Genomic DNA, 18,960 nt, shown 5'->3' on the forward strand with positions numbered 1-18,960 from the left:
ATAGAAGAGGTGGACGGAGAATTATCCATAAAATCCATATACGGTTTCCAAATACTATAAAAAATTTTCAATTCAATTCAATTCCTTAAACTATATGTAATTTTTTCGAAAGGTATACAATTTCACATCTCATTATGCCATCTACTTAATAACACTTCTCCATCATCTTTCCATGATATCGCTAGACATTTCTTTGCAGTTGCTATTGCAATATTTAAAAAAATTGTTTCCTTTTCATAGATATCCCCAAATAAAAATATTCTTGGACCCTTTGGTATCTTTATCTTCATAATTTGCCATAATAATAAACTCAGTTCATTCCAACATCTCTCCATTTTTTCACAAGACCACTTCACTTCACTTTGGCTTGGCTTCGCGGACGAAGATTTATGGAGGGGTATGTCCACGTCTGCTGCAGGCTCGTTGGTGACTGACAAGTCCGATGAGGGACAGGCAGGCACGGTTGCAGCGGTTGCAAGGGAAAATTGGTGGGTTGGGGTTGAGTGTTGGGTTTTTCCTCCTTTGTCTTTTGTCAGTGAGGTGGGCTCTGCAGTCTTCTTCAAAGGAGGTTGCTGCCCGCCGAACTGTGAGGCGCCAAGATGCTCGGTTGGAGGCGATATCAGCCCACTGGTCAATGTGGCAGGCACCAAGAGATTTCTTTAAGCAGTCCTTGTACCTCTTCTTTGGTGCACCTCTGTCTCAGTGGCCAGTGGAGAGCTCGACCAGACTGGATGCAAAAAAAGTCCCATTTCTTTCATACATCAAAAACACTTAGATGAGTAATTGGAATTAAGTCCATTTAATTTATGTGGAATATAATACAATGGATGAAGAAAATTATATTGAACCATTTAATATCTATCATTTACTGTATTCGAAACACTTTCTTGACCAAATCTCCTCCTGAATTTGTATATTTAAATCTTTCACCCATTGCATTTTTGATTTATATAAATCTTTTTTCTTTGTAGTTTCTTGTAATTTTATATACATATTATTATAAATTTCTTAACAACAGATGTATCTGTTATTATATCTTCAAATTGACTTTGTTTAAGTAGTCTCAAATCTGCTCCAAGTCTCTTTTTAAAGACATTTTTAATTGATAATATGCAAAAATTGTATTATTATATATTATATTGATCTTTTAATTGATCAAAAGTTTAAAAAAATCCTTAAAAACAATCCTCTATTCTCCGTATACCTTTACTATACCAATTGCAAATGAAGAATTATTCTATGTAAAAGGAAGTTGATTTTGTTTTAACAAGATTTTTGGTAATTGATAATTTTTAATTCCTCTCTCAATATGAATTCTGTTCCATATTTTTAATGTATGCTTTAATATTGATACAACTTTAGTTCCTTTAAACAACTCACTATATCATTTATACAAAAGTTGCTCCAAAAGAGTTTCACCAATTTTATTCTTTCCATTTGAACCCAAGTTGGTTTTTCACACCTTTGATAACAGGAAAAAATTGGAAGAGGATTTGAAAGGATGAAAAGATTTATCAATAATGTTAATAGAACAAGTGAATTGTTTTAAAATGAATATTTTTCTGAGAATGCAATATTTGTTTCAATCATTGCCCATTCAACTACCAGAATCCTTTTTTCAAAGTTTGAATAAAATAGTACGTGAGTTTCTTTGGAAAGGTAAGATGTCGAGAAATGGTTTAGAAAATTTAATGTGGAAATTTGATCAGGGTGGACTAAGACTACCAAATTTTAAGAATTATTTTAAAACGGCTCAATTGAAATGCACAATTCTTCTTCCGGCAAAGAGAGTTCAGTATAGGACCTCAGTTTTGGTCTCCAATTTTGAGGAAGGACATTCTTGCTATTGAGGGAGTGCAGTGTAGGTTCACAAGGGTGGTTCCCGGGATGGTGGGACTGTTATATGTTGACCAATTGGAGCAACTGGGGTTGTATTCACTGGAATTTAGAAGGATGAGCGGGAATCTGATTGAAAAATATAAGATTATTAAGGGATTGGACACACTAGAGGCAGGAAGCATGTTCCCGATGTTGGGGGGGGTGGGGGGGGGGGGAGGGAGCCCAGAACCAGAGAGGCCACAGTTTAAGAATAAGGGGTAAGCCATTTAAAATGGAGTTGAGGAAATATTTTTTCACCCAGAGAGTTGTGGATCTGTTAAATACTCTGCCCCAGAAGGCAGTGGAGGCCAATTCTCTGGATGGTTTCAAGAAAGAGTTAGCTTGAGCTCTGAAAGATAGTGGAGTCAAGGGATATGGGGAGAAGGCAGGAATGGGGTACTGATAGTTGGATGATCAGCCATGATCACAGTGAATGGTGGTGCTGGCTCGAAGGGAAAAATGGCCTACTCTTGCACCTGTTGTCTATTGTCTATTGACGCCTATTTTTTGCTCATCACTCGACTACTTATGGCTTGCTACAGTTTTTATAAATTTGTCATGAGCCGAATTAATGCAGTTACTCCACATACGGCAGCTTGCATGCCAAATGGTGTGTACGGTATCACAGACACAAAACCAAAGATTTCCCTCAGCACTTTAATGTGATGATACCAGAGTTGGTAGGAATGTGGGGACTGTAAAATAAATCAGTGCCAGATTAGTGTAAATGGGAGCTTTATGGTTGGCGCAGACTCAATGACCTAAAGGGCTCGTTTCTGTGACTCGATACAAATTGCCAACCGAAAGTTTCCAAAACTTCTACGGTCAATAATGACCCGGAGGATGTAAATTGTTCTCTGCCCCTTATTAGTTTAAAAATGTAAATTAATACCCCTGATTGCTACTGAGAATTGAGTGGAATCGTTTATTGTCACTTGTGTGGAGATGCAATGAATTTTTTCTGCATCTAATTCTGACAAGTCAGCTCATAATTAATGCAGCAGGTCACACAATAATAAAGCAAAAATGCAGGCTACTGTATGACAAAGACTGCAGGGTATGGTTGCTATGAAGGCAAAGTGCAAGGTATAGAGAAAAGCATGGATTAAACAGTGCAAGGTCATCAGTCAGTGAACGTGTGGCCTGCTCATGAAAGGCAGTGGCTCTCGACCCCAAGAGGCTGTGGATGCAAAGCAGCTATCCCAACCTCAAGGATGGAATCAATAACTGTTTTAAGCTTGCTAAGATAGGTAAGTACACTCGAAGTACACGTCAGAGCAATAAATTCATCCTACTGATGTGGAAAATCCCCCACCCCTATACATTCTTTTGCATCTTTGTTGGCAAGAAAGTAGGGACAAGTACAACACCTCTTCCAAAAGGATGTGCGCTGAATGCACTGAGATTCCAGTGCAGGGAATGTTGTACTGGAGTCTCAGCTGGAATTATGGGTAAAAATATTGTAACGCAAATGTAAGGTTAGTTCCTTTTGAAGAGAGGGGCTAATTAGGAGAGAAACATCTGGATTTTCTTTAAAAAAAAAGTCTATCCTTTTTATAAACGATGAATATAGCCTTTAATAAATGGCAGCTTCACATTTTCCTTTTCCATAAAAGTGTTTCAGCACAGCATGAGTGGGCTTACTTCAATATTCACTGATCCTGCTGCGTCCTGAATAAAGGGAGATTTTCTTTTTGAGTAAACAATCATTTGATAAACATCTTCCTGCACAACCACTGAAAAGATTACCAATTTCATTTGCGGGGCTTAGCACCAGTGATAAAATAATGAAGCTATCCTGGGGAAAGGGGGTGTGGGGGGGGGGGGGGATAGTGGTGAGGAAGATATATTATGGTTGTTCGAAATTCCATATTTGAGTGTACAGTTTAAAGTTTGGCATTCATTAAAGTGGTGAAGGACAGAGGGAGCTATTATGAGAAGCGCCATTTCTCACTCCTGTGTCTGGAGAGATTAACATTTTTATATAAATAGCATTTATATTGAGAAAGTCAGAGGGAGAACATCATGAGGCTTGTCACGTTATGCAAGCAGATCATACTTATGTCAGTGCTTTAGCTAGCAGTCTCCTGGCAACCAGAAGACACTGGTTGGTCAGGGATTCAGTTACAGATTGCCACTTTCAACCTGCAGATAGGAAAAAGTGGAGTCCAAGCCAGCCTGTGGGTTTTGAGAGGAAGCCATCCCAGCCTTTTTCAAACATTCAAGGCAATTCACTAAAAGAAGGGATGCACCAGATACTGGCAATAACTCCAACTTAGTGTGCTATGAAGGTAGTGTTGAGCCTCTCCATACATGTAGATAAATGTTGTTCTGAGTATTCATATATTGGACTATAACCAACAGAATGTTACTGGTTTATATACTGCTTGAGGAACACACAAAGACAGAGAGACCCATTGTAGGTCTCATCCCCACTTGTCCAGCCCGAAGTGTCCCAAACCCTCATTCCTCGCTCTAACGGATTCAAAAAACTGGATTTCAATCTAATCTCAGCTCCTGGTTCTGAATGAGAACTGTGAAATGAAGTTTTATGGCATGTTCCTTAAGTTTCCAATTTTTAAAAATTTTTGCATGGATAAATTAAAGAGCAGTCAGTTTTGTCAGGTTTTGAGATCCACTCCAAAGTCTCGGGAACCAAAATCTAGGCTGACACTACAGTGTAGTGCCAAAGGAATGCTGGAGATTCTGCCTATCATGTGAGTTATTAATTAACCAAGACCTTGAGTGTCAGCATTCGATCCAAAGACTCTTGTGAAGAGGATCAGGTAAGTTTCCACCTCTCTGAGGGAGTTGATATTTGTCCAGAAATCATCACATTGCTGGTGGTTTAAGAGGTTATTCCAACAGTGAAAACACTACATGAATACTGAATTGGCTGGAAACCACTTTGGGATGAGAAAGGCACCGTATAAATGTAATGCACAAAAGTGCTGAGAAAGTCGGCAGGTTACGCAACATCCATGTGAAGTAACCGGCTTTTTGGGCCAGAGGAATCCTGACAAGGACCCAGGCCTGAAACACTGGTTACTTTTTGCTTCCTCTTGAAGTTGCATGGCCTGCTGACTTTCTCCAGTACATTGTATGTATTGCACTCCGCCTCATTACCTGCAGATTTTCTTTTTTAACTTTATATAAATGTGTCGTTTTTCTCTTATTATGAACCATTAAATGCAACACCTAGTCTCCAAAGTTGAAATGTTTGTTCTGCTTTTTTTTCACTTCATCTGCCTCTGGATCTTTGCTTTAGTTATAAATACCCATCAAGATATGACCTCCCTTTGATTCTGTAACGAGAACTGAATGTATTACTGTATTCCAAGTGGGGTCTAACCAAGTCCTTATATCGCTGTAACATTTCCTCAAATTCCTCAGTTAATAAAGGGCAACTCACCACACACCACCTTAACAACAACCACAATGTCATCCCAATAACCATCTTGGGTCCATTATCAATGAACAACCGGAGGATCACTTTTGGTCAAAAAGTGTGGGTTCAGGCAATGGGTTGTTTAATGATTCAGGTCAGGACCGGGATCAGGATTTGACGAAAGGAGGGGTTCAAATCTCTAGCCAAGTCCGATCTTAGTTGTCAATGAAAGCCTCCTTGCAGATCCCAGCTCAGGATTTCCGATTTTGAATTCAAATTTATTGTCAGAGTACATACAAGACATCACATGCAACCCTGAGATTCTTTTTCCTGCGGGTGAGGGCAGAATTACCACTTATAAGCAGTACACATGTTAAAAAATAAAGAAATATAAACAAATTGACTGTGCAATAGAGAGAAAAAAATCCATAAAGTGAGAAAGTAAGTCTCCTTAAATCAGTCCCTGATTGAGTTTGTTGATGATGGAGGGGGAGCAGCTGTTCCTGAACCTGGTGGTGAGAGTCTTGTGGCACCTAGACCTCTTTCCCATTGGCAGCAGTGAGAACAGAGCACGTGCTGGGTGGTGTGGATCCTTGATGATTGCTGCTGCTCTCTGACAGCAGTGCTCCCAGTAGGTGTTCTCGATGGTGAGGAGGGTTTTACCCATGATGTCCTGGGCTGTGTCCATGTCCTTTTGCAGGGCTTTTCGCTCATGTTATGATGTCATCATTTGTGCAATTGGACATTTAGATCCATAGAACATTCCAGTGCAGAAACATTCTAGTCTGTGCCAAACAATTATTCTGCTTAGCCCCACTTACTTGCACCCAGCCCATAGGCCTCCCTATTCCTTCCATCCATGTACCAGTCCAATTTTTTTAATGTGAAAATCAAGCCCACATTCACCACTTCAGCTGGCAGCTCATTCCACACTCCCACTATTCTCTGATTCATGGAAGGAAGAGATCCAGAACAAACCCAAGCACCTCCAGAACATCCAATTTATTTTTTGCTGCAAAATATGTATCTCAGGCAGCCAACCAAAAGTTGAAGTAAGCCTCTGTGCACAAACATCGTAATCTACTGGCATTTGTGTGTGTGTGTGTGTGTGTGTGTGTGTGTGTGTGTGTGTGTGTGTGTGTGTGTGTGTGTGTGTGTGTGTGTGTGTGTGTGTGTGTGTGTGTGTGTGTGTGTGTGTGTGTGTGTGTGTGTGTGTGTCTTGCTCCAGAGATTTCAACACATAATCCAGGTCAGTACAGTCCCAAGGTGTGCTGTTAAAACAAGGAGATGTCATTTTTCTCATGGGTGTGTATTAGATGCTATGGCACACTTCTAAAATCAATCTCCTTGGCTCATTTTTATTCCTCATCCAAAAGTGTTGTGAAAGGGAGTGAGTGGACATTATCACATTGCTATTTGTGGAATCTACAGAGTGCAAGTTGGATGCTCTCTTTCCCACGTGTTAAATAAGATTTTTTTTTAAACAGCTTTTAATTGGTTGAGAAGTATTTTGGATCATGCCAAAATCTTGAAAAGCACAAGATAAATGCATGCCTTTTCTCTATTTTTGGTTCTCCTCTAATCCTGTAATTGACTGAGGGAACTGAATCATTAAAATGTGAAAATGTCAGTGGGAGGTACTCAGCAGGTCTCCCAGTGTCCATCTTCCAGTGAGGGCTCAGGCCTGAAATGTCAGCTCTATATCTTCATCTCCGACGAATACTGAGACCTCCTGAGTTCCTCAGCATTTTGGCGTTTTTACAGTGACAGCAGACTTTCATGTTTCACCCCACTTAAGCCGGACAAACCCATGTGTTTTATGTATTTGCAAATGAATGCAGAGGTCTTAAAGTTGCAATCAGTGGCTTTCTGCAGGATAGCCAGCTGGTTTGACATTAGAGCAACTCAAAAGCTACCATCTGGAAGCTTGAGCTGACAAAGAATCGCTGGAGGAACTTAGCGGGTCAGGCAGGATCCATGGGTTGAAATGGTCAATGTGTTGAGTCAGAACCCTTTGTCAAGATATAATGGTAAAATTACATATTTAAGGAGGAAAGAGACTGGAGAAGTGGCCCAGAGGTGTTCAGACAGGATGCGTGAGAGGTGAAGAGGCAGGTAGAGGGAGAGACCATTAGGATAGTGAAGGGAAGAAAAGTCAGAGGGAGAGAGAGAGAAACTAAATAGAGGAGTAGATAAAGGGATGGAAACGGTGGGATCAGATGAGGGTGGGATATTAGTCTGTCCAGGAGGAATATCTACTTTGCTTGTGGAGTTTGATGTAGATACTTGGGTAAGGAATCGGAAAGTACCACAACTGCTTTGTGGATGGTCATGTCATGCAACTGATCTTTTTTCATTCATTTGAATGGTCAGGGATGTCAACAGATAAATGATTGTCACATTTTAGAGATAGGATCTTCATGTAAAATACTTCTATCAGGTTAAAAATAAATATTTGAATTGCTACTTTATTTTTCTAAAATGGTTTAAAGTGTTCAAATGTTTTTTTTTAGTACTTTTGTGTAGAAAGAGTGCAAAGATTTACTAGGATGTTGCCTGGACTTCAGGTACTGAGTTACAGGGAAAGGTTATTCCCTGGAGCGTAGAAGAATGAGGGGAGATTTGATTGAGGTATTTAAAATTATGAGAGGGAGAGACAGAGTAAATGTAGATAGGGTTATTCCATTGAGAGTTGGTGAGATACAAACCAGAAGATTTGGGTTAGAAATGAAAGGGGCAGAGTTTAGGGTGAAAATGAGGGGGAACTTCTTCACCCAGAGAGTAGTGGGAGTGTGGAATGAGCTGCCAGTTGAAGAGGTGAATGCGAGCTCAATTTTAACATTTAAAAAGAATGTGGACAGGTACATGGATGGGTGGGGTATGGAGGGCTATGGACTGGGTGCAGGTCAGTGGGACTAGCCAGAATAAGTGGTTCAGCATAGACTAGAAGGGCCAAAGAGGCCTGTTCCTGTGCTGTGGATCTATGGTTTATAAAATCATTCAATATTTATTTATTTTAAATGTTTCTGAAATATTCAGTGTCTTTTAAGCTTCGATAAACTTTGACAGTTTTGGGCAGTGAGGCTCCGCTGCCTGAAGAAATATTTTCTTTGGTGCCCTGGGTTTGTCCTGGCTGCCTCACACAATCCCAATATGGCATGAAAGAGCCTCACCACACAAGATTCCAGAAACTCCCACGAGGTAGTTTGCAAAATATATTTTTTCTCTGAGGCTGGAACACGCATGGGAGGTTGACCACTTCATCTTCTGCCAGCGCTGCTTCTCTGATGTCCATCTAAGCTCTTCCTTGTTTGCCAAGTACCTTCTGCGAGAGAAACCAAACAGGTCATGCAGAATTAGAGGGGAAAGAAGTACACAAGAGTGCTGGAAAAACTCAGCAGGTCACACAGCCTCCATAGAAAGCAAAAGGACATTGGTGTTTCTGCTTCCAGTGCTTCCAATATCATTGTGTGACCTGCTGAGTTTCAACAGCATTTTTGTGTACTGCACTAGACCCTATAATTACTTCTGTGGGAGAATAAGAATGGTTGCTCTTTTAAGCCCAAACCCTTTATTAAGAGAGTTTTAATAGAGGTCAAAGTGGGTGGTGCAGGTCAGGGATACTATCAGGTTAGGGGCTGTGGAGAGGAGATCTGGTCAGTGTAGAAGACTGTGGTCTGGATTTGCTGGTGGGGTTGTGATTGAGAAGTAGGTATCTGAGATCTGGCGTCTGGTGTCTGCAAGGTAGAGGCCACCATTTGGCACTCCCTGTGTCTGCAGGTGTGTGACAAGGTTGGAGTTGGTGTGTGAAGAGAGTGGATGCTGTGTGTTTGGAGGGGGCGAGGTCAGAATCGATAAGGGGAATGCAGCAGTTGACACATCAGCATTGAGAAATAACAAGGTCAAGAGAGGGTAAAAGGCTTGAAGAAAGCATCCAAGAGGAAAGAGAATGGTGGAGACGAATGAAAGGATCATCAGTGGAACTGTAGGAACTCTGTACCCTATTTAGTTTGTTCCATTCTTGCATATTAAATTTTTGCTGAAAAATTCCCTGCAATGTTTGCCTTCCCGCTCTCACTGTTATCTGTGTTCCACACAGGCCAAAATTCCCCAGTCTCAACTATCCTGATCATTTTGTTTATCTCTATTGGTGATCTCCTTCAGAGGTGCAATGTCAAGTTCCATATATATATATATATATATATATATATATATATATATATATATATATATAATATATACACCACGTTCCCTCTCCGTGAACCACTCTTCAATCACAGATTGACCATGCTGCTTAACTAGAAGAAAAATGATTTAAGAAAAATGAAAACTATTTCTCAAACTGCTCCTATCTTTGTGTCTAATTGCATTTCGATGGGGGAGGAAATGTCAAGAACTGAAGTGAATTGTTGACTGTCATGTGTATTGAGACACAGTAACATGCTTTGTTTAATGTGCTATCCAGGCAAGTCAATTCATACAATAATAACAATAAATGAGCAACAGTGTTAGGGGTAGTGTTGCAGTGGCCCAACTTACAAGTTGGGGCAAGGTTACAATGATCATCTGTTTTCAGTAGGAGTTTGAAAGCTAGCCAAAGGTTAATGAGTAATTATCTTTACTTGGGGGTTCTTTAGCTGCCGTAGTTAAAACCAAGTGCGAATTTGCACATGTGGAACGTTAACTTGGATGAAGTTGTTCCTTATTGTTTTTAAATTTGATTGCCACTTCCATGCCCGTGATTTGGAGCACTAGATCAAAGTCTATTCAGTTGAGCAGCGGTTGATCATTTACTCTGCCGATTCTCTTTCCAAATGGGAACTTTCTCGACTGGCACCAAATTAATAAGAGAGGATATCCCGCATTTGCAAAATGGAGATTAATTTGACCTGTCACCACTGTGAAAACACGTCTTTACAAAAGATAAAATGGAAAACTGATTGGCATTTGTGAGCAGAAGCATAAATCTATCCTCGTTACATTCTCAACTGGTGCAGCCGCATCCATCTTCTTGAACAAGTACTTGGAGTTGTATGTGACTGTATTAAAACTGAACAGCAAAATTCAAATAGTCACCCTAGCTTCAATGCCATTGTATCAAATTAATGTAAGTATGCTAGGAATCCCAGAATTTCCTTTCCATGTAGATACATCTTTTTCTCTATTTCATCAACCAACTCCCGTAAACATCAAGCCACTGTCTCCAGAATACCTACTGTTTCTGCGTGCTCCTGCCCCACCAAGCTAGTATCATCTTACCTTCACTCTATTTGTCCACCCTGGTGCAGTCCCTTCCTAACATGACCTAGTCCTCATCAAGAGACCAGTCGTGGAGAGGGTCAAGAACTTCAAATTCCTGGGTGCCAACATCTCCGAGGATCTGTCCTGGAGCCTCTATGTTGATGCAATCACAAAGGAGGCTCACCAGCAGCTATACTTTGTGAGATGTCTTAGGCTGTTCAGTATGTCACCGAAGACACTCGTAAACATCTACAGTTGTACATGGAGAGCATTCTGGTTGATTGCATCACTGCCTGGTATGGAGGGACCAACTTTCAGGGCAAGAATAAACTACAGAGTGTTGTTAACTTGGCCTTCCAGTGATGTCCACAGTAACAACCTGGTGTGGAGCGATCTCTGGGGCTTGGAGCAGGAGAAAGAGAGAAAGAATGTGCTGTGCATTGATGTTATATACAGTTCTGATCTGGGCTCCAACCAATAGGTAATTTAAACAAGCCAATGGCAAGGTGTGCACTAATGGGTGGCTGGAGTCCAAACTTGATTGACAGTTGATGTAACTTCTGAATAAGTTTCAGACAGAGAGGACACATGATGACCTGCAATACACACATTCCAGACCGGCATGGAAGCCACTTGTTTCTCCACAATCCATGTATAAAACAATGAATTAAATTAATAATAGAGTTTACGCATCAATACAAATGAGGATGGCCAATGGAAGTATCTGTGTAGTCAGAGGCATCGGGAGTTCCAATCGGTGAGTGGTCAGGGATGATGTGCAGGCTGTGGTGTTAGACACATTGTGAGGGGCAGGGGGGGCTGAGGCTTGAGTTTCTGACTGAGACATTGGACCTCCAGCCTGCGGGCAGCCTGGGACAAGGTGAGAGACTAGGGTCGACTTTTACAAGATATATATGGGAAATTTTGGATTTTCTGGCCAAATATTGGGGGGGGGGGGGTTGACTTTACCACCAATTCAATAATCCTGATTTCAGTTCATTTTCTTGTCCAGTTTTTTCAATTTAAAAAAAATCTAAAATAAAATATATTTAGAAATATTACCAAAAGCAATAAAAGGAGCATTATGGAAGAAATTGATTCGTCTGTTTTTGAAGAACTGAAGGAACATATCCGTGGGGTCATGGTGGTTACCACAATGCTGCTACGGTGCCAGTGACTGGGGTTCGAATCCCACGCAGTCTGTAAGGAGTTTGTACGTTCTCCCCATGTCTGCATGGGTTTCCTCCAGGTGCTCCAGTTTCCTCCCACCCTTACTGGCTACGGGGGGGGGGGGGGGTCTGTAGGTCAATTGGGTGGCACAGACTCATGGGCTACTCTGCTGTGTGTCTAAGATTTTTTTTTAAATTAATATCCAGTTCCAGTTTGTACCAACTAACAGAACCAACATCTTCCAAGATGTGTGTTTGGTGTCATGGGAATTAGCAACTTGAACAAAATAATTCTGTGACAACGTATTGCTGTCATTTGGATAAAGTGAATAAACTCTGGAGAGGAGAGTGCATTGCACATTGATCTTCAGTCAGAACACGGAGCTCTGTGCCTTCCGTTTAACTTAATTCCAGTTTGGTTTGCTTTCAGAATAGTTCTTGCTCACAACCCAAAAGGGAAATTGGAGAGGAGCAGAATATCATTGCAGCTTGGGATTGTGCAGCTGAAGGATACGCTTAACACAAAAGCATATTGCTTAGCAGACAGGGAATGTTAACGCTCTCCTGCCCTGAAAGAGATTCGAGGATTTCAGAGCTGATGTGGTATAGTAAACCAACGAGAAAATATTCCCGTGGAGAGAAAAAACTGTTCAGATTGCAGATGGATAATCTTAACAGTACAGCAAGCCAGTTCAAATTTAAAAAAAAATGATGATCTGAAATTGTTGAATGTGATGTTGAGTTCTGAAGACTGATACGGCCAGATGGAAGATATTGTTCCTCTTGCTTATCTTGGGCTCTGTTGAAACAGTACAGGAGGCTGCAGATGGATGGTCAGAGAGGGTGTGGGGTGAAGAATTACAGTGAAGCATCAGGGATTCCCGAGGTCTGAACAGCAATGCCTCGCAAAGTGATCGGTTAATCTGCAGTCGATTCCCGTAGGTTCCAAACCAGGGCACTAGATTGGAAGTGGAGAAGTGAATTGTTACTTCAATTATTTGGGGCCTGATTTGTAACAGCTGGAATAAAAGAGTTGTTGCACTTTCTATAGTTGCATGGGAAAGTGCTGAAAGAAGAGGAATGGTTATAATATGATGCAAAAGTTTATTGTCATATACTTAAGTACAGAGGCGCCAAAATTCTTAACTTGCTGCAGCCACACAGGTACATAAAATACACCAACAGCAAGGTGATAAATTATCATGAGATAGAGAGATAATAAATATAAAAGAATATAAATATAATGTGAATATAAATATTCACATTTGCAATCAGTGCAAAAAAAACTAATGTTTCAATGTTTCAACATATCCCACCTGCACTTCACACCTTTAACATGCCCCTTTTTATTTTTTTCTCTCTCTTTGCCATTTGGTCTGTTTATAATTAAATTCGCCAGTCAACTCCAAAATCCCCAGATAACTTGCGTAATTTATTCACCCTAACTACCATACTTACTGTGGGCAATTTCTCTGAAATTACTGCCTTAGAGTAGCATTCCCTGTCCAAGTTGTTTTTGCATGTGACATCCACACAGTTCGGATATTTCAACGACTGGATGTTTCCAGTTGTCTCATCCTTGGATAAATATGTGTACTTTGGTAGAAAGAAGGAAAGCAAGATACAGTCGGAATAGATTGTCAGCAAATAAAGAAATCCCTCGGAGCAAAATCTCCAATGTCTCTTTGGCTTGGCTTCGCGGACGAAGATTTATGGAGGGGGTAAAAGTCCACGTCAGCTGCAGGCTCGTTTGTGACTGACAAGTCCGATGCGGGACAGGCAGACACGGTTGCAGCGGCTGCAGGGGAAAATTGGTTGGTTGGGGTTGGGTGTTGGGTTTTTCCTCCTTTGCCTTTTGTCAGTGAGATGGGCTCTGCGGTCATCTTCAAAGGCGCCAAACTGTGAGGCGCCAAGATGCACGGTTTGAGGCGATATCAGCCCACTGGCGGTGGTCAATGTGGCAGGCACCAAGAGATTTCTTTAGGCAGTCATTGTACCTTTTCTTTGGTGCACCTCTGTCACGGTGGCCAGTGGAGAGCTCGCCATATAACACGATCTTGGGAAGGCGATGGTCCTCCATTCTGGAGACGTGACCCACCCAGCGCAGCTGCACATAGAAACACACCTTCAGATATTTGTGCATTCTTACCCTTGTTGCTCAGACAGAATGAAGAGTCTATTTGTTTTAAAAAAAATGTTACAAGCAGCTGAACTTGCAGCAATTCAAATAATTCTGAAACTGTCTTTAATGTTGCTCCACAGCGCAAGATTTGCTGATAAATCAGTAGCATCAGTTTCATCCGATTAACTGGCTCCTGGTCTGTCTCCTTCTTGTTTGTGGCCTGCTGCTACATGCTATTGTTGTTGGCTTACTTTGAGTGAAGTATTGCCTGCCACTGTAATCAGCAGGCCAGCTGTTCTTTGTTTCTTTCTCTTCCTTGAAACAATGGACAATTATCCACATCCTTTGAAGTCAAACAGCATCTTTCACTTCCTTACTGGCTTTAACTTTGCCATCACATTTACATAATTCAGATGTACAACAGGTGATTATTTTTATGAAAGGTTAGTATTGCAACTTCAAGCATGTATAGTGTGTGTGGACATCAACCATGGGGAAAAATTAGTGCAGGTCTGTGTATTCGAGCGTGGAGGGGCGCAAAGTCAATGTCAACTCCTCAGTAACACCGGTGGAATCTCTTCTCCATTCAGATTACCTTTCATTGATTGCCCGGAATCTGTGGTCTTATGTGTCAGCCTTAACCACTCATGAATCTCCCACAGGCAGGTATAAAATGGTTATTTTTCTTCACTGATGTTGGTTTAAGGGATAGTTGTTTGCTAACACATCACGAATAATCGCTGTTCTCTTGGGATCTTCCAAAAGACCAGAATGGGCCTTGTTCTCATCCACAAAAGCTACTTCTAACAGGCTGACACTTGCTGCACTCTCTAAAGTGTCACACTTGATCTTTGTGCTTACTTCTGGAATGAGACCTGAATCCTTTGGCCTTGAAGTAAGAACGCTAGCCACTGAGCCACTTGATTTAATTGTCTAAGGTTGAGTTGCTGAGCTTTTAAGCAAACATGGTAATTCTTAGAGGTGATCAAAATAATAATAATATATATATATATATATATATATATATATATATAATATTAATACTGAGCTGTTCTGTGCTGTAAGACTGTGATTCAGTAGCAATTCAGTCTCCAGGTTCTTTACCACAACTATTTTTCGCGGAGGCATCACTCCACATCAACCAGTGGCACTCTTATCTTTTCTTACAAAAACTGTGGATTCAGATCCAGTTGCAAAAACTTGGCCATAATGTTTGGGCTGGTAGTAGTGCAGGGGCACAGAATCAGGACCAAGGTATTTAGGGCAATGATGCCGTTCATTCATTCATCTTGTGGCTGACCTGGATCCTAACTCCACTCATCCCACTTGATTGCCAGCAAAGATCTTCCAGCACAAATTTAAAATAAGTTCTGCATGTCATGCAGATCAAGTTTTAGAATCAGTGATCTTTCGTGTGGATCACTCAAAAATTTCACTTCTGCTCTGGGGAGACTATCAATTTAGTCATTCCTTCCAAAATTTGCGAAGCCTTCATTAAATTGACATGAAACCAGTGTCCCGAAGAACGCTAGTTACTGCATTATCTGGTCATGGTCCGATATTCTCATAACATTCTTATGAATGTGTACCATTTGCCTGAGGCTAGTGCATGCTTTCTAAGGTGTGGTGTCCAGTAATGTACACCAGATGTGGCCTTGCTTACCTAGAGTATAATATTCTCTCATTTAAATTCAAGTCTTTTCATTATAACCACAAAATGTCCTTCAAATTTTCTAGTAACTGATTTCTATTTCACACCACTGTCAATGTCTTTGCATATTTTTAAAAGAAAATTGACAGATTGATGTACTGCCATCTTTAAATGATGTGTTAAACTGAGAGTCTCTCAGAATTGCAAAAAAAGACCCTCTTATTCTGTTCAAAGCAAAGATCTGCAGTGATCTGAAACAAAAAAAAAGCACAATCTGCTGGAGGAACTCAGCAGATCGACCAGGTCGGTGGGAGGCAAGGGAGGGGCAACATTTCGGATCAGAATCCTTGGTCGAGACCGCTCCGGCAAGTTGATATTTTTTTGGTGCTGATTCCAGCATATCTGCTGCCTCTCACACGACCCCTGCTCTCTGCAGCCCCAATATTTATCACTTATCAAAACTAATACTTAATCGCTCTATTTGTTTGTGAAAGTCTGCTTACTGAAAACCAGCGATAATGTTTCTGACAGAGCGACAGATAATGCTATTCGTGAGTACTTTATTTGCTGAAGAGAACCTTGTGAAGTCTTGAGATTCTCAGAAGCAGGCTGAGGTTTTTTTTCCTGGGTAATTCGTTGATCGAATGTCAATGTGCTCAAAAAGATAACATAAAGCAAACAAATCTGTTAAATATAATTCTGAGCTGAATGACGTACAAGCACCAAAATAGTTTTATGAAATGAAATAGAATTCATTGCAAATCTCTGGTCTATTGAGATTGTCCAGAGAAAAACATGAGGCAAAGAAATAGTTTGAACTGAATTCTCCAGCAAGGTGATCTTGATCTGCAGTCTTATGGCTGAAGTGATGGGGATAACTCAACAAAAAGATGTCGGGAATTCTTGTGCAGTTTGGCTTGAAAAGAACAGCCCTCAACTTTGCTTGCACGAAACTTAACCCTTCATCCACTTGAAGCATTAGTGAGTCTGCCACTGAAACAGAGGCCACAGTTACAAAGGCATGACCTGATCGGAGACCAGAAGACAAATGTCACTGGGTGATCAACATATTGATGATCGAGACAGTCATGGACATTCAGAAATAATCTTGAGGCTTGCATGACCATGTATTAGATTACATAACTGTAATTTCTCAACTCAAATAAAAAAAGAGCATTACAGAGTTAGTTTCTAAACTATTTTTATCAGCATTTATTAAATCTCTGGCTTGGATACATATGCCTATTCCTGCCTATTTTAAATGTAGATAAGTTTAGTCAAGAAACTTGTCCTCCACAGAAACCTTACAGGCCAGCAGCTCATCACATAAAGATGGTAGATTTTTGTGTCCTGTGCAAAATTACAGTGCCCTCCATAATGTTTGGGACAAAGACACTTTTTTTTCCTATCTTTGCCGCTGTGCTCCACAGTTTTAAATTTGCAATCAAGCAATTCACATGTGAGATTCTGATAGTTCAATGGTTAGAGCATTAGTCTTTTAAACCAAAGGTTGTGAGTTCACCCCTTGCTGGAGCCTCATTCCTATGAGGAGTGCTGGACAAAGTGGCAACTCTCTGTCTTCCTTACAGTAGACAAAGTTAATGAATTTCATGGATGTTACATTCTAAATGTAATATTATAGAAAAAATTAAAAAAAGAAAAATTTTAAAAAGCAATTCACATGTAATGAAAGTGCACATTTTAGATTTTATTCAAGGTTATTTGTATACATTTTGGTTTGACCGTGTAGTTTCCCCCATTTCATGGTTTCATAATGTCTGCAATATTTGGCTTCACAGGTGGTTGTGAGTACTCGGGTATGTTTAATTGCTTTGTTGATGCAGGTATAAGAGAGCAAGGCTTGCTTCTTAGCTTTTGATCATCTTTGGAGTCTGTAATTGCCATTTTCCTACATGAGGACCAGAGTTGTGCCAATCAAAGTCAAAGAAGCTGTTATGAGTCTGAATGCTTGGATGACCAACATCAACAGTTCAGCATATCATTAAGAAGAAAGAGCGTACTGGTGACCTCAGTAATTGCAAACACTCTGTAGGCCAAGGAAGATCTCCACTGCTGATAACAGGAGAATTCTAATCATAATGAAGAAAAATCCCCGAGCACCTGTTCGACAGATCAGAAGCCCTCTTCAGGAAGAAGATATAGAATGTAAAGTCATGAGGAGGTGTTGTGAATCCAGGATAGGTCACACCTTGTATGCACTGCAAGGTTGCATCAGTACGCAGGTTGAACAGCATCTGGAGGAGAAAAAGAATTGTCGACGTTTTGGGTTGAATCTCGACGAAGGGTTCTGACCCAAAACGACGACAATTCTTTTTCTCCCACTGACACTTCTCGACCTGAGTTCCTCCGGTTAAATGAATGTTAAGTGAATCTTGCAATGGAGATTTAAGCAGGGCAACAGAGTAAAGGAGAAAGAAGGTTGATCAGATGCCAATGGGCTTAACAGGAGTAGAGGAAGGCTCAGGTTTCAAAAGACTCACAACTAAAATTAATTAGCTCATCGCACATTAGGATTCCAACAAGCTAAAATGGGAGCCTGATCAATGGAGGTTTTTTTTTCATCAACTTTTTGTACAATTGCTTGAGATACCCAAGATGCAAAATAGAAACAAATATTCAGCAGGTTAGAGCAGCACTTGTGGAGGGAAAATCAGACAGATGATGTCTTAAACAGGGAGGAAATCAGAAGAGGGTGGGCAGAGTAGGCAAAGGGGAGGTTCTCTAATAAGGTGGAGGTGGGAATATTTAAAAAAGAGGGATGGAAATAGATCAAATAAAAATGAGTCCAGAGGACCCTCTTTGCTATAACTATTTTGAGATAGACTGCAGGGTCCTCATACAGTCAACATTGTGACTGTTACAAATATGTAACGTTGACCAGAATCACTACCAACAAGGTCCTTCAGCAACTAATCATTTTCTATTTAATTGTTTCCAGCTTGGAGTTCACAATGGAGTATAAACTGTCAACTTCAGCTAGTGTCTTCAGGCTGGTCATAAAATGGTAGACTCCTGCCCATTATTGACTTGTTCCTCATGTCTGAACCAACATGACTAATAGAAGGAAAAGCTGGAACAGATGAAATTTTGGCTGCAGGCCTGAAATGTACGTTTAATACATTTCATCTGATTTTTCATGGATCATAATAGGTTTGGAAGTAAGAGTTGAGGGTCAGATCAATGTACAGAAAGTAATTTGTCGAAACTCACAACCTCCTCCACCTTGAAGAACAAAGGATGGCAGAGGCAATGGAACTCTCAATTCCCTAAGTCATACATTATTTCCCTTTCTGTCACTAGCTGGACGAATACCTTCAAGCATTCAGCAACACCATTAAAACAAATTCACAAATAGCTAAAGAAATTTGAGGATGCTCTTACCACCACCTTCTCAATAGCGAGCCTGGGCGGGCAATGAATGCCAACTCTGCCAGGACTGCCAGTCTCACATTTTTTTTTGTGGAACCAAAGAGTCTCTTCAAAGACTGTT

The sequence above is a fragment of the Narcine bancroftii genome, chromosome 11, assembly GCF_036971445.1.
Source record: "Narcine bancroftii isolate sNarBan1 chromosome 11, sNarBan1.hap1, whole genome shotgun sequence".
Lineage (NCBI taxonomy): Eukaryota > Metazoa > Chordata > Chondrichthyes > Torpediniformes > Narcinidae > Narcine > Narcine bancroftii.